The 17,158-nt window shown below is 53.5% G+C and overlaps 1 pseudogene; it reads left to right on the top strand.

Annotated features, from left to right (window-relative positions):
• Positions 1-993: 993 nt before the first annotated feature.
• LOC131569957 (zinc finger protein 271-like) lies at positions 994-14,703 on the top strand (annotated as a pseudogene).
• Positions 14,704-17,158: the final 2,455 nt, after the last annotated feature.

Raw genomic sequence — 17,158 nt, 5'->3', positions numbered from 1 at the left:
TCTAATCCCCTTGAAGGAACATCCAAAACATATGCCCAGGGAAAGAAGGATAACCAGGCTTAGAGGGACCCTGCCTCTAGACAGGTAGAGGCCAGGGAAAATCGTGCTTTCTGGTCTGTGTGGATTCGTTGGCCTGGCACATCGGAACCACAAGAGTACAAAGCTTTGGTCGATACTGGTGCGCAATGCACATTAATCCCATCAAGACATGTGGGGACAGAGTCTGTTTCTATTGCTGGTGTGACAGGGGGATCCCAGGATTTCACTTTGGTGGAAGCTGATGTGAGCCTAATGGGAAATGAGTGGAAGAAGCATTCTATTGTGACTGGCCCAGAGGCCCCATGTATTTTGGGCATAGACTACCTTCGAAGTGGGTACCCCAAAAGGACTCAGATGGGCATTTGGAATAGCTGCTGTAGAGACAGAGGGCATCCAGCAATTGAACACCTTGCCTGGGTTGTCTGAGAATCCATCTGCAGTAGGATGCCTGACGGGAGAAGAGCAACGAGTGCCAATTGCCACTTCCATAGTGCATCGACGACAGTATAGAACCACTGGAGATGCTGTGATCCCCATCCATAAGATGATCCGAGAGCTGGAGAGCCAAGAGGTGGTCAGCAAGACCCACTCACCCTTCAACAGCCCCATTTGGCCTGCGAAAATCTGAAGGAGAATGGAGATTGACTGTGGACTACCGTGCATTGAATGAAGTGACTCCACCACTGAGTGCTGCTGTGCCAGACATATTAGAGCTCCAGTATGAGCTTGGGTCCAAGGCAGCGAAGTGCTTTGCCACTATAGACATTGCCAATGCATTTTTCTCCATTCCTCTGGCAGCAGAATGCAGGCCTCAGTTTGCTTTCATATGGAGGGGCGTGCAGTACACCTGGAACCGACTGCCCCAGGGGTGGAAGCACAGCCCCACCATCTGCCATGGACTGATCCAGACTGCACTAGAAAGGGGTGAGGCTCCAGAACATCTGCAGTACATGCATGACATCATTGTGTGAGGGAACACAGCTGCGGAAGTGTTTGAAGAAAGGGAAGGAAATCATCCAGATCCTCCTGGGAGCTGGTTTCGCCATTAAAAAGAGCAAAGTAAAGGGACCAGCTCATGAGATTCAATTCCTAGGAGTGAAGTGGCAAGATGGACGGCGTCAGATTCCTACAGATGTCATCAACAAGATCACAGCAATGTCTCCACCCACCAATAAGAAAGAGACACAAGCTTTCTTGGGTGCCATAGGTTTTTGGAGGATGCATATTCCTGAGTACAGTCAGATCGTGAGCCCTCTTTACCTGGTCACCCGCAAGAAGAATAATTTCCAGTGGGGCCCTGAGCGGCAACAAGCCTTTGCACAGATCAAGCAGGAGATTGCTCATGCAGTAGACCTTGGCCCTGTCAGGACAGGACCAGAGGTAAAGAACATGCTCTACTCTGCAGCTGGATACAATGGCTTGTCCTGGAGCCTTTGGCAGAAGGTGCCTGGGGAGACTTGGGGTCGACCACTGGGATTTTGGAGTCGAAACTACAGAGGGTCTGAAGCCAACTACACTCCAACAGAGAAGGAAATCTTGGCTGCCTATGAAGGAGTCCAGGCTGCCTCGGAGGTAATAGGCACTGAAGCACAACTCCTCCTGGCACCCCGACTACCACTGCTGGGGTGGATGTTCAAAGGCAAGGTTCCTTCCACTCACCATGCCACCAGTGCTACATGGAGCAAGTGGATTGCTCTCATCACTCAGTGCGCCTGTATAGGTAAACTGAATCGCCCTGGAATCTTGGAGGTCATTACAAATTGGCCCAAAGGTGAGAATTTTGGTGTCACAAATGAAGAGGAACAAGAACCTGTGACACGGGCTGAAGAGGCTCCTCCCTGTAACCAACTGCCACCAGAGGAAACACACTACGTTCTTTTCACTGATGGTTCCTGTCGCATCGTAGGGATGAACCGGAAGTGGAAAGCAGCCGTATGGAGCCCCACGACAGGTTGCACAAGCTACCGAAGGAGAAGGTGGATCAAGCCAACTTGCTGAACTCAAAGCTGTTCAACTGGCCCTAGACATTGCTGAGAAAGAGAAGTGGCCAAAGCTCTATCTCTACACTGATTCATGGATGGTAGCCAATGCTCTGTGGGGATGGCTGGAGAGGTGGAAAAAGGCTAACTGGCAACGTAGAGGGAAACCAATTTGGGCTGCTGATGAGTGGAAAGACATTGCTACCAGGGTAAGGAGGCTACTTGTGAAAGTCCACCATGTAGATGCCTATGTACCCAAGAGTAGGGCCAATGAGGAGCACCAAAACAATGAGCAGGTAGACCAAGCTGCAAAGATAGGGGTGTCCAAGATAGACCTAGATTGGGAATACAAGGGAGAGTTATTCCTTGCTCGATGGGCTCATGATGCCTCAGGCCATCAGGGCAGGAATGCCACCTCTAAGTGGGCACAAGACCGAGGGGTGGATCTAACCATGGACAGTATTTCTCAGATTATCCATGACTGTGAGATGTGTGCTGCCATCAAGCAGGCCAAGCGAGTGAAGCCCTCTGGTACGGTGGGCGGTGGTCCAAGTACAAGTATGGGGAGGCCTGGCAGATTGACTCTATCACACTGCCCCAGACACGCCAGGGCAAGCGCTACGTGCTGACCATGGTGGAAGCCACCACTGGATGGTTGGAAACCCACCCTGTGCCTCATGCTACAGCCCAGAACACCATCCTGAGCCTTGGAAAGCAAGTCCTGTGGAGACATGGTACCCCTGAGAGGATCGAGTCAGACAATGGGACTCATTTCAAGAACAGCCTTATCAACACCTGGGCTAGGGAACATGGCATTGAGTGGGTGTACCATATCCCCTACCATGCACCAGCTGCAAGAAAAGTGGAGAGGTACAATGGACTACTAAAAACCCAGTTGAAAGCTTTGGGTGGGGGATCTTTCAAAAATTGGGAGCAGCATTTAGCAAAGGCCACCTGGTTAGTTAACACCCGAGGTTCCACCAACCGAGCAGGTCCTGCCCAGTCTGAGTCCCTGAATGTAATAGGAGACAAAGTCCCAGTGGTATATATCAGAGGTTTGTTAGGGAAGACTGTGTGGATCAATTCTGCCTCGAGTACAGACAAACCCATTCGTGGGGTTGTCTTTGCTCAGGGACCAGGTTGCACATGGTGGATAATGCAAAGAGATGGAACAGCATGATGTGTACCTCAGGGAGATCTGATTGTGGGGTAAGAATGATATGCAATATCGCTGCTTATTGGATGTTACTGCCATTGTCTGTACATTAAACCATACAGACATGAGATAGAAGGAAATGTGTAAGTGTCGAAGGTCTGAGCAAGTGATAGATGGAGCTTTAAGTGAGTAAAGTAAAAGGGGGGAATCCTGCAGCTCTGTAATATAGGGCCTGGATTCAGTGGTCCAGTGTGGGGATGTGATGAAGGCATGATGGGTATTGCTTGTAAATTTTGGGGGAACAGATGGAAATTTTGTATGAATAATGCATGATGTGTTGTAGTATGTTGATGATATGGTGATAAGGGGTGGAATGTCCTGGGGTGACGTTATGATGCTTGTATCCCCATTCATCTGTTCTGTGCCTTTAAAACCGGCTCTGAAGAGTGAAAGTTTTGTTTGGGTTTCTCTTATCAGGGACACAGAGATGGGCAGTACATAGGGCTGTTTTTCGCTTCTTGCTTTCGGCTTGCTGCTTTGCTTGCTCTCTTTCTGCTCTCGCTTCTGCTCTGCTTTGGCCTCTGCTTATTAGCCAGCTCTAGCTAAACAGTCCAAATTCCTCCCTGGACTGTTTCTCCTCTCCTTTTCTTCAACCATCTTGAACTTGCTCCGGACTGGGACCTGGGAACACTGAGGGTTTGCACCGTTTGGCTGCAGCAGCTGTCCCAGTGCCAGAGGAACTGAGAACAGAGCAACCACCCCCGAAAGAGACTTTCTGATTTTGCCATCTTTCTCAGAGCGGTGTCATCTGGTATTGTTCATTTTGTGTGCTGGGGGGTGCTCTGCCTTAAATAGACAGGTTCTTCCCACTTCTCTCCGAGGAATTCTTCCCGAACCAGTTGGGGAGAGGGGCCGTGTGGGTTTGCTTTCTGGAGGGGCCCTCCTTTGCAGATTCTTTAACAAATTTGCCCTAAACCAGGACATATTATTTTATATAAATTTTATATAAATATAAATTATATAATTTTAGAATATTGCTTATAGTAAGGATCTTTGAAACCATAGCTTTAGAATATATAAAAAGGAAACATGCTTATCTCACGCCTTAACAAAACAGTGAAAAGCAGCTTGAGAAAGGAAGATGAACATCAACTCAATGATTAATAGTGTCGACCAAGGGAAGCTGCACATCACTGTTATGAGATTTATAGTCCTTGCAATTAAAAGGTGGACACACATCTGGAAACTGGAACCCCATCAACTGGGATATTTTTTTCTTCTTTCAGAAGCCGGACCACCATTATCTGGGGATACTCCTTTTTAGGATACATCCTGAGAAAAACTAAATCACAACAGTGTATAGAATTGGGACATAAAAATTGGAAGTAGAAACTGCCGATGAGTAAAAATTGGAAATAGAAACTGCTGATGAGTAAAAATTGGGAATAGAAACTGCTGAGAAAGCTTATGAGTACCCCTATAAATAGCTGTAAGCCTCAACTATCAGTGTGCAGTTGGAGGGAAAACTTCCCCCACTGTACCTAGCACTGTATTGCTCATACTTTACCATAATTATTAATAAATTGATTGTTGCTTGAATATTGACCTAGTCAAGCTTCTCATTTATAACACTTTGTACTAAAATGAGGTCATTAGTCCTTCATGAGTGCACATTTCTTCTCTTGAATTGGGTTGGTGGTCCTGAATTGGGTCAGTGGTCCCAGGGAAGAAGACAGGAAGGTCTTGGTCAGGTCTCTGTGACCCTCTGGCACGATCCAAGGCCCCCTGCTTCCTGATGGATTGACACAGAGTCCAGGTGCTGGGCATTGTTCTACTGGTTTCAATATGTTCCTATAATGGTTCACTTGCTCCACTTCCTTCAACAAATGAGCTCATAATATAACAATTAGCTTTAGCTTAAGCATCTAATAATCATTAACATATTGTTGGTTTATCTAACTTCAATATGAACTGGCTCTAACTCTCACCTAAAATCCTAAATTTTTAAAAATTTTTTTTTAAATCATGATTCACGGGTGCTGATGTTTGGCCCGGGCTCTCTCACTGCTCCCGGCTCCCGCAGGATCCCAGTGTGAGCGGGCCCCAAGCGCCCGGCGCTGCAGGGCCCCGAGCCCCAGCTCAGCCCAGGGTCAGTGTCCATGGCCAGCCCCTGCCATGGGCTCCGGCCACTGCCCGCCCCGGCACCACCTGCATCTCCCAGGGCAGCTGGCTCCAGCCACCACTGGAGGTTCTGCAACGAGGCGGAACATTCATCTCATGGAATCTTTGTTATCTCTGCTTGCAAGTGCAAAACCAGCTGCTGCTGAGACAATGCTAGCTCTGAGTGAAGGCTTTCCACCTGTTAGAGATGCATATTATAATAATGGCTTTTGCCAATAAAAAACGGATTTTGTATGTGTAATGTTAAACTAACTTTGTTATATGGTTTTTCTTTCTGTTGTTAATTAAGCTTAGACATAGAAGTGAAATAGCCATGCTTGTGTTAAAATGCCTGCTTGGATGGGATAACATCCAATGAACATAGGATGAGGACACCTGCTACAGGTATGTCAAATATCAGCACTCACCGTATGAAGACAGTGTGGACCAAGACCCAAAAACTGGAGGTGATAAAAAAGGACTAAATCCACAACCAAGGAATCTGCATGCTCTAAAAAGGTGAACCCAAGGAGGAGCCATGCTAAATAACTCTTGGAACATGTAAACTAGTTTGGGGAAAAGTTTACTATGCATAAGGATCTATGAATATGCAACAGGCTGATATAATGGAAAAGGTATTTAAGGGGTATCCCCAAAGGTAACAGGGTGGTCTTGCCTGAGTGCCAAGGTGCACCCGGCCATAATACCCTTTGCTCTATGGTCCCTGTCTCCTATTGTCCTTTATTACACTTTTTAAATTTTCACAGGAGAGTGAACTTGTTTTTCACACCACCCAAAATGCTGCATTCAGTTCTGACACACCATTAAGAAATCCCAGAGCAAACTGAAAGCTGACTACAGAATTTTGCAAAATCACATCCAAGAACATTTTGTCATAAAATCACAAATATTAACAGATACTGGGAAAGTCAACAACATTACAAAACAAGGTTCCAACAGCTGGGACTAGAAGAGTTCAGGCAATGCATTTGATTGGAATAAGCCCTCTCTTTCTGACATGTGAACAATGCCATCAAATTTCCCAAACCAGGGAAATGGGGAGCCCTGGCAGCAGCAGCTTCACACACCACAATGACACAGAACAGGGCAGGGCAAGAGGCTGAAAAAATGATAACTTCTACTTGCAATTAAGAACTCTTGTTTCAAGTTCTACTAAAGACACTCTTAATATAGAGTCAGAAAGACTAAAAAATACAAGTAGTAACTGTAATATTAAGAGCAAAAGTATCCAAAATAGCAATAATAAGAATGAATAATGGTAATAAAACCCGACCATACTTATACTAGGATTGCATGGCCAGGTTTTGGTAAGAGGGGGCTCTAGGAGCACCTTCTGTGAGAGGATGATGGAAGCAGCTGCTCCTCCATGTCCCACAGAGGAAATTCCAGGCAGCTCCAGGACAGACCAGCCGCTGGCCAAGGTTGGGCCCGTTAGAAATGGTGGTAACACCTTTGGGATAAGAGATTTATGAAAATAGGTTATCATGTAGTTGTAGCTGTGACCAGGGTGAGAACATGTGAGAGAGGAACAACTCTGCACACCCCAGGGCAGGGCAGGACAAGGGGCAGGAGCTGCTCCAGGGGCTGGAGCTGATTGCCCTGAGATTCCCTGGGGCAGCCCCTGGGGAGGCAGCTGGGCCCCTGCAGCTCATGGAGGGCACAGAGAACAGAGATGCACCTGCAGCACCTGGAGGGGCCCGTGCTGGAGCAGGGGGTGCCTGAGCAGGGGCTGTGAACCCATGAGAAGCCTGTGCTGGAGCAGGGACCAGGCAGAGGCCTGCAAACCCATGGAGAGAGGAGCCCACGCAGGAGCAGGGTCCTTCCACGTGAGTCCATGGGAGAGTGAGGCACGCTGCAGCAGTTTGTGAAGAGCTGCTGTCCCTGAGATGAACTCACCTTGGAGAAGTTCATGGAGAAGTGTCTCCAGGAGGGACCCCATGGTGCAGCAGGGGAACGACTCCTCTCCTTGAGCAGCAGGAGAAACAACAGGAATGAACTGAGCAGAACCCCCATTGCCTGTCTGCCTGCACCACTGAGGGAGGAGGCAGAGCAGGGAGGGAGGGAGGGATGGGCAGAAGGTGTTTTTAAAGCTTTATTTTACTTCTCACTATCCTGCTCTGATTGATAGTAATAAATTCAATTAATGTCTCTAATTTTGAACTGTTTTGCCCATGATGGCATTTGCTGAGTGATCTGTCCCAGTCCTTAACTCAACCCATGAAGACTTCATTCTATTTTCTCTCTCCTCTCCATCTCTGGAGGGGAGTGAGAGAGCAGCTTTGGTGGGTGCCTGACATCCATCTCCGCTCCTTGTGATGTCACAGGCCCATGAGTGTCCCAAGTGTGGGAAGAGCTTCTGCCAGAGCTCAGCCTTGACCCAACACCAATGGAGGCACCACTAAGGGCAGCCCTGTGAGTGCCCTGAGTGCGGGAAGAGCTCCATGCACTGCTCCAGCTCCATCCCCCATGGGACAGTCCACACTGGATGATCCCCAGTGACCCGAGGTGGGCAGAGCCCCGGTGATCCTTGGTGCTGGTGATCCATTTTGGGAAGACACCTGCCTGGGGGGCTCCAATTCATCCTGGCTCCCTGTACCCTTGATTGTCTTTTAATTTCTCTTTGTCCTTTCAAAAAACCCAAAAACTGGGTAAAAATAAAGATGTTGAACTAAGGCAAGGATGGGGACATGGGGGAATCTTGCAGGGGATGTGGGGGATGCTGGATTAGAGGGAGGTGAGGTTTCCTGGGAGGGACTTGGGGGTTGCTCGGGCCTTTGGGCACCCCAGGCCTAGCAGCTCCAGCTGCACTGGGAGACCCCCGTGGAGGTTCTGGGGCAGCTGATCAAGGAGCCCCTGGCCCAGGACTGTCCCCATGTCCCCCTGTCTCAGTTCCTGGTGTCCCCTGTGCAGGATCCCTCTATTCCTGTTTTCACCCCCCTCACTCCCTCCCGTTCCCATGTCACCCTGTTCTGGGACACGTTGTGCACCCATCCCAGCGTGAATCCCACTCCTGGTCTCAATTCCTGTTCCTGTCCCACATTCCCTGTCCTGCTCCTATTCCTGGTCCCAATGCTCCTCTGAGATTTCCATTCCCGTATTCCCTGTCCTGTTCCCATATTCCCATTCCTGGTCCCATTCCAGGTCCCTCTCCCATATTCCTGGTTCCTGTCCTCATTCATGTCCTTATCCCCAGTCCCATATTTCCTGTCCCTGTATCCATTCCTGATCCCAGTATTGGTCCCAGTCCCGTACTCCCGGTCCCATTCCTAAGGGCCGCCTCTCCCATGGGGCCCTGAGGGCTGCAGAGCTCGGGCTGGCTGTGCCACACGAACCGTTCAGCCCGGCTGCTGTCCTTGGCCAGCTGCAGAGAGCACAAGGCTTTGGGCATTTCTCAGAGGCCCCCAGCTGGCCGGAGCAGCCCCTCTTGCCAGCAGCCGCTGTGCCTCAGAGCCCTCCCTCACACTGGGGCCATGCAGGGGCCATGGGCCTGGAGGAGGCTCCTGTTCTTAAGACAGGAGCGAGGCTACAGCTCCCGCCTTTGGGCCCTGGGCCGCAGCAGCGCAGGGGAGGCCCAGCTGCAGAGCTCACAGCCCCTGCTGGCTTTCACTGGGACACTTTGGAGCACCAATCCCCAGCCCATATTCTCTCTGTGGTTGCTCTTTCCATGTTCCCTGTCCCGTTCCCATATTCCCATCCCAGGTCTTATTCACAGTCCCTGTCCCCATCCCCGGTCCCTGTCCCCATTCCCATCCCCATCTCCGGTCCCTGTCCCCATTCCCGGTCCCTATCTCCATTCCCTGTCCCCATCAGCGGTCCCTGTCCCCATTCTCATTCTCATTCCCCAGCCCCATTCCCGCTCCCTGTCCCCATTCCCGCTCCCTGTCCCCTCGCACCGGACGCAGCCGCCATCGCTCCGGCTCCCCCGGCCCTCACATAACCGAGCAAACCGCGCGCTGCTCCCGCCCACCAATCCCAGCGCGCGATCGCTCCCGTATTTCCATAACCACTCCCTGCAGTTTGGCCCCGCCCACCGCCGGCTGCAGCCACCTCCGGGCGCTGTTTGCTCCCAGTTCCCTCCCAGTACTCCCAGTAAGAGCGGCACCGGCAGGGAAAGCGCTCCCAGTTCCTTCCCGCTGATCTCAGGATCGCTGTCGGTGCTCCCAGGATCGCTCCCAGTGCCGCGCGGGACGGGCCCGCTGTGAAACCCGCCCAGGGCAGAGCGCGGCTGCTTTTGGGGGTCTGCATTGCCCAGGCCGGGCTGGGAGCGGAGGAGGAGTAGGAGGAAGAGGAGGGACAGAGGAGGAGGAGGAGGAGGAGGAGGAAGAGCAGCACCAACAGCCCGCGGTTTCCCCGCTCAGCCCGCCGCTCCCCCGGATCCGCCAGCATCGCCCTCTCCGCCGGAACCCGCAGGTGAGCGGGCTGGGGGAGCTCGCCCCAAATCCATCGGAGGGGTCTCCGGGATGTTTTTTTTGCGAGGCAGGGTATGTCTGGATCTTGCGGGACGCCAAACCTGGGCCGGAAATGCCCCTGCAGGGATCTTGGGGGGGGTCCCACGTGGCGATCGCCCGGTACCGGCGGGCACAGCCGCAATCACGGATTTTGGGGATACGCGGGAGAGCCGGGGGGAACGCGGGAGCCCCGGAGAGGGGAGAGCGCAGAGGGGCGATCCCGGAGCCGGGGGACCAACCGGCTGCCTGGAGGGGTGCGGGAGGCTGGGGATGAGCGGGCTCCGGGCCCCCCGAGGCTGAAAGGGGCGCTGACTTCTCCAGCTGCTCTTGGGCAGCGGCACCATCAAAGCCAATTCAGTAAGCCTTGTTTTCCCCCCAGACCAGGATTCGTTATTCCCAAACCTTGGCAGGAAGAAAAAGAAGGAGGCCGTGAGGAAGATGTCCCCGGAGCCCCAGGCAGGTGAGGAGGAAGTCAGTGCCCCTTTGCCCCTCTGTCCTGCTCCATGTCCCAGCCCAGCACGGCCCCCGGCTGCAGGACAACCCTGCTGCCAAAGCTGTCCTGCTGGGGATGCACTGGGGGGATCTCCTTGTCCTTCCCTGTGGCATGGAGGCAAATCCCATTCTCTCCTTGTCCTTCCTCCCCCAGATCTGGAGCTGAGGATGGAGAGCAGGGAGGACAAATCCCCACAGCAGAACCTCGTGGAAGAGGCCATATTGTGCAGCTCCACAGCACAGGAATCCAATGGGGAAGAAAAGCCCCAGAGATCCCGCATGAGGAGGGGCTGCAAACGCAGATCACGAGGATCTGAGGAGGAAAGACCCAACCTGGGCCTGGGAGGTGACCGGAGCTCGGAGCTGGGGGTCCATGAGCAGGTTCAGGATGGGGAGAAGCCCCACAAGTGCTCAGAATGTGGGAAGAGCTTTAGTAAGAGATCCTCCCTGATCATCCACTGCAGAATCCACACTGGGGAACGGCCCTATGAGTGTGGGCAGTGTGGGAAGAGCTTCAAGAGGAACTCAGAACTGAGCAGACACCGGAGGATCCACACAGGAGAACGGCCCCATGAGTGTCCCCAGTGTGGGAAGAGCTTCTACAACCGTCCTGACCTGATCAAACACCAGAGGAGCCACACAGGGGAGAGGCCCTATACGTGTGGGGTGTGTGGGAAGAGCTTCAGCCATAGCTCCGGCCTGATCATCCACATGGTAATCCACTCAGGGGAACGGCCCTACGAGTGTGGGCAGTGTGGGAAGAGCTTCAGAAGGAGCTACGAACTGAGCAGACACCAGAGGAGAAACACAGGGGAACAGCCCTACAAGTGTCCCGAGTGTGGGAAGAGCTTCTGCAAGCGTCCTGACCTGATCAAACACCAGAGGAGCCACATGGGGGAAGGTCCCTACGAGTGTGATAAATGCAGGAAGATGTTTTACACCAAGTCCAATCTCATCAAGCACCAGCGCACTCACACAGAGGAGAGGCCCTTCCGCTGCCCCGACTGCGGGAAGGGCTTCAGGTACAACTGCACCCTCGTCATCCACCGGAGGAGCCACACTGGGGAGAGGCCCTACGAGTGTGATAAATGCAGGAAGAGGTTTCAGACCAGCTCCCATCTCCTGCTGCACCAGCGCATTCACACAGATGAGAGGCCCTTCCGATGCCCCGACTGTGGGAAGGGCTTTCAGCACAACTGCACCCTCGTCAAGCACCAGCGCATCCACACCGGGGAGAGGCCCTATGAGTGTTCTGAGTGTGGGAAGAGCTTCTCTCAGAGCGGTAACTTGGCCAGACACCAACGGAGCCATCACTAAGGACAGCCCCGTGAGTGCCCTGAGTGCAGGAAGAGCTTCCTGCACTGCTCGAGCACCATCCCCCACAGAGGGATCCACCCTGGCTGATCCCCAGTGACCCTCGCTGGGCAGAGCCCGGGCAATCCCTGGTGCCAGTGATCCATCTTGGTAATCACTGGTCTGTGGGCTTCACATCCTCCTGGCACCCCATGGCCTGGATTTTCCTTTCATTTCTCTTTGTCCCTTCAAAACACCCAAAACTGGGGTAAAAATAAAGACATTGAAATAAGCCATTGATGGGGACATGGGGGGGATCTCCTAGGGGATGGGGGGCATGCTGGGTTTGAGGGAGGTGAGGGTTCCTGGGAGGGATTTAAAGGTTGCTCAGAGCTTTGGGCAGAACAGGCCCAGTAGCTGCAGAAGTGCTGGGAGACCCTGGCGAAAGTTGTGAGGCAGCTGATCCAGGACCCCCTGCCCTGGAACTGTCCCCGTCTCCATGTCCCTCTGTCCTGGTTGCCAGTGTCCCCTGTCCAGGATCCCCCTCTCCCTGCTGTCACTCCCGTCTCACCCACCCATTCCCATGTCACCCTGGTACCGTTCCGCTCCCATCCCAGCCTGAATCCCATTCCCTGTCCCATATTCCAAGTCTCTGTTCCCCTTCTCTTATTCACGGACCCGCTCCTGTTCCCATATTTCTATTTCAATATTCCCTGTCCCATATCCATATTCCAATTCCTGGTCCCTGTCGCCATTATCTGTGCCATTCCAGTTCCGGATGCCATTTCCAATTATGTCCCCATTCCCATTCCTCTTCCCGGTCCCCATTCCCGTTCCCTGTCCACTCTCACCGGACCCCGCTGCCATCGCTGCAGCCCCTCCGGCCCTCACATAACCGAGCAAACCCCGCGCTGCTCCCACCCACCAATCCCAGTGTGCTCTCCTCATAACCACGCTTTCTGTGGTGGCTCCGCTGGCTGCAGCCGCCTCTGGGCGCTGTTTCCTCCCAGTTCTCTCCCAGTGCTCCCAGTAAGAGCGGGACTCGCAGGGAAAGTGCTCCTAATTCCTTCCCGCGGCTCTCAGGATCTTTCCCGGTGCTCCCAGTTTCACTCCCCAGTTTCACTGTTCTGCTGTTTCGGAACCCGCCCAGGGCAGAGCGCGGCTGCTTTTGGGTGTCAGCATTGCCCGGGCCGGGCTAGGAGTGAAAGAAAAGCGGGAGGAAGAGGAGGAACAGATGAGGAGTAAGAGGAGGAGCGGAAGGAAGAGGAGCGGCAGAACCACGTTGGTTTCCCCGCCGCCTTCCCCCGCCGCTCACGCCGAAGCTCCCCCAGCTCGGGCTGCATCGCCCCCTCCAGCAGCCGCAGGGGAGCGGGATGGGGGAGCTCGCACCAGATCCATCGGGGGGTCTCCGGGAGGGTTTTTTCGTGGGGCAGGGGATGTTTGACTCTTGCAGGACCTCAAACCCGAACTGTGAATTTGCCGTGGAGGGAACAGTCTCACGTTCGCCCGGTACCGGTGGGCACAGGGGCGATCTCGGGCTGGGGGATGCCCGGGAGAGCCGGGGGGAGCTCGGGAGCCCCGGAGAGGGGAGAGCGCAGAGGGGCCATCCCGGAGCTGGGGGACAAACCGGCTGCCTGGAGGGATGCGGGAGGCTGGGGATGAGCGGGCTCCGGGCCCCCCGAGGCTGAAAGGGGCGCTGACTTCTCCAGCTGCTCTTGGGCAGCGGGACCATCAAACCCAATGCGTTCAGCCCTTGTTTTCCCCCAAAACAGGATTTCCCATTCACAAACCTTGGCCCCATGAAGAAGGAAGATGGCCGTGAGGAGGAAGATGTCCCCGGAGCCCCAGGCAGGTGAGGAGGAAGTCAGTGCCCCTTTCCCCCTCTGTCCTGCTCCATGTTCCAGCCCAGCACGGCCCCCGGCTGCAGGACAACCCTGCTGCCAAAGCTGTCCTGCTGGGGATGCACTGGGGGGATCTCCTTGTCCTTCCCTGTGACACAGAGGCAAATCCCATCCTCTCCTTGTCCTTCCTTCCCCAGAGAAGGAGCTAAAGCCAGAGACCAGGGAGGACAAATCCCCACAGGAGAACGTTGTGGAAGTTGTTTTGTGCAGCTCAACAGCACATGCATCAAAAGGGAAAGAAAAGCCCCATAGATCTCTCACGAGGAGGGTCTGCAAACGCAGATCATGGGGATCTGCGGAGGAAAGACCCACCCTGGGCCCGGGAGGGAGCTGGAGCTCAGAGCTGGGGGTCCATGAGCAGCTCCAGGATGGGGAGAAGTCTCTCAAGTGCTCAGAATGTGGGAAGAGCTTCTCCCTGAGATCCTCCCTGGTCCGCCACATGAGAATCCACACAGAGGAACGTCCCTACAAGTGTGATAAATGCAGGAAGAGGTTTCATATGAGTTACTGTCTTGTCAGGCATCAGCAGAGTCACAAAGGTGAGAGGCCGTTCTGCTGCCCCCATTGTGCAAAAGGCTTCAGGTACAACTCTGGCCTCATCACTGCCTGCGCATCACAGCGGGGAGAGGCCCTACGAGTGTCCTGAGTGTGGAAAGAGCTTCACCCAGAACTCCACCCTGACTGCCCACCTGAGGACCCACACGGGGGAATGGCCCTACGAGTGTGCAGAGTGTGGGAAGAGCTTCAGGACGAGCTCTGAACTGACCATCCACCAGAGAAACCACCCTGGGGAACGGCCTTTTGAGTGTGGGGAATGTGGGAACAGCTACCAGAGGAGGTGCCACCTGACCCACCACATGGAAGTCCACACAGGGCTGGAACAGCCCTACAAATGTGGGCGGTGTGGGAAGAGCTTCATGTCAAAGTCCCACCTGATTGACCACCAGACGATCCACACTGGGGAGAGGCCCTATGAGTGTGTTTAATGCATGAAGAGGTTTCAGACCAGCTCCTTTTTCCTCCTGCACCAGCAGCTTCACACAGATGAGAGGCCCTTCTGCTGCCCTGACTGCAGGAAGGGCTTCAAGCAGAACGCTGCTCTCATCAGCCACTGGTGCATCCACACCGGGGAGAGGCCCTACGAGTGTTCTGAGTGTGGGAAGAGCTTCTGTCAGAGCTCTATCTTGAGCAGACACCAACAAACCCTGCACTAAGGGCAGCCCTGCGAGCACCCCAAGTGCAGGAAGAACTTCATTCCCGTGACACCTTTTGTCCTCTGATTTTGGGTCCTTTCCCCCCACTTTGGACGTTTCCCCCTGTTTTGGATCCTTTCCCGGTCTTTTGCGTCTTTTCCTCCCTATTTTGGATCCTTTCTCTGTCATTTGGGTCCTCCCCCCATTTTGGGTCACTCTTCCCCTATTTGGGGTCCTTTTCCCCCTTTTTGGCTCCTTTCCCTCACTTCCATCCTTTCCCCCCCAGTTTTGAACATCCTCCCCTTTGACTTGGTAAAGTTTTGGGTGCATCCCGCCCTCCAACCCTCTCCCCATCCCTAAACCTCCTTCACCCCCCACCCCGGTCCACCCAGGCATGTCGCCAGCTGTGTTCCTAACTGTCCCCCCATGCCACATGGACTCAGCGCTCGCTATCCTGGATGCCCTTGAGTCCCCAGCCCAGGACTATGGATCTCCTTTTCCAGGAGTTCCAGAGCTGGCCTGGCTTCCAGGGCACACCAGTGGCACTGGGGCTCGGGATGGGTGGCCTGGTGAGGTTGCTGGGACAGGGTTTGGGGTCATCTTGGCACTGACTGAGGGTCTTGTCCACTCTGCAGTGAGGAGTGGCCCTGGCCAGAGAGTATGGGATTGATGGGGGCAGGAGAGGTTGGACCCTGGTCCAGATGGACACGAGACCATGGATCCCACTCTTGATGGACACTGGTCCAGATGGACACCAGACCATGGATCCCACTCTGGATGGACCCTGGTCCAGATGGACATCAGAGCCATGGATCCCAGCTGGATTCTGATCTGGACAGCCCCTGACCCTGCAGCCCTCCAGCCTGGCCTGCCCCCAGGCCAGATGACCACCAGCCTGGCCACAGCCTGGCCCATCCCACTGTCCCACCAGCCCATCCCAGTAGCCCCCAACCCAAAATCCCCCAAGATAAACCCAATGGTATAATATCAGCTCCACATAGTCCCTACAGAGCTAGAGGGAAACTGAGGCGAGGGCTGGGGAGGACTTTGTGGTGATGGTAGGGGATTTTGGGACCCACCCTGGAGACCCCAAAAAGAGCACTCACCCCCAAAATTGTCACCACAGCATGGTGGGACCTCCAACTGTCACTGCAGGAGCCACCAGCTGTAACTCCAGGAGCCACTGTGACCCTGCAGTCCCTTTGAGGGGTGACCCACAGTGTCCCCTCGGTGTCACTGGTGTCACTCCCCAGTGGGAGCAGCGGCATCACCTCCTGGGGCACAGGTGAAGGAGGAGGAGGAGGTGTGAGGGGGCGGTGCAGAGTCGCACAGCATCCTTGGGGGAAAGGAAGTAGTGAGGGAGACACCAAAAATGTTGTTGTCCCTTACACCCCACCGTAGGATGTGGGCCACCCCGTTTTGGGGCACTGGTGACAAATTGGTGGGTGGTGGTGACAAAAAACACAGGTGCCACCTCAGGGATGGCACAGAGAGGGGTCCTGCGGTGCCACCAAGCTCCCCCCCAGGCTGAGGGAGTGACAAAGGGGGGGTTGGCAGGGTGTCGATGGAAGGAGACCCAGACACCAGTTGGTTCATCACAGGTCCGATTTATTGATCGATACGGCAGGTTAAATACAGTTCATAATAAGCTTCATACATATTGCAAAAGCTGAGCTCAGGATTGGTTAGTTACATATCAGCAACTATGCCTACTTCTGCATTTTTGTAGTTATTCTTTTGATACTCTGCATATTTTCAGCAAGAATCTCTCTTCCCTATCCTCATGTTGCGGCAAGGGCATCATGTCCTTGCCTGTCATTGGTCACTGACTGCTGACTTCCCTTTTAAGCTTAACCAGCGGCATTATGTCAACATGGCCTTTCTCAGCTAACCAACTGTTAACAAAACTCCACATTTCCCCCGTTTTCTTCTTGAGCAAGAAGACTAGTCTGCCACGTTTTTGCTATCATACGGCTGACCATGTTTTGAATACAATTAAAGACACAAGGCAATATAGGCAAAAACATTAACATTACACCCAGTAGCCCTATGATGCTGCATCAAAAACAGGTTTAGTCCACTTAGCAGGCACCCACAAAGGCCCTGTAGGTGAGGAAACACAAAGATACCCTCGACCCCAGTATAACACTTTTGCAGGTTTTTCCCATAATCCTGTACTCGGGTTCTTATACTTAACCCAGACCTCCGTTTCCTTAGTAGTTTCCTGACCTGACCTCGGGTGATGTTTAATTGCAGGAGGGGTATCGTCTTCCCCAAAATACATAAATGGTTGATCACATACAGAACCTTAGCCAAACATGCTTGTGGGTCTCTTAAATCTTGATGCTTTTCAATATACTGCTTAAGGGTGCTGTTTGCTCTTTCCACTATTGCCTGTCCAGTAGGGGAGTGTGGAATACCTGTCACATGCTTAACGGACCATTGATTCAAAAACCTCTGGACCCTAGCACTTACA

This window comes from Ammospiza caudacuta, chromosome 32 (genome assembly GCF_027887145.1).
Source record: "Ammospiza caudacuta isolate bAmmCau1 chromosome 32, bAmmCau1.pri, whole genome shotgun sequence".
NCBI lineage: Eukaryota > Metazoa > Chordata > Aves > Passeriformes > Passerellidae > Ammospiza > Ammospiza caudacuta.
This window is presented reverse-complemented; position numbering and strand designations above follow the sequence as displayed.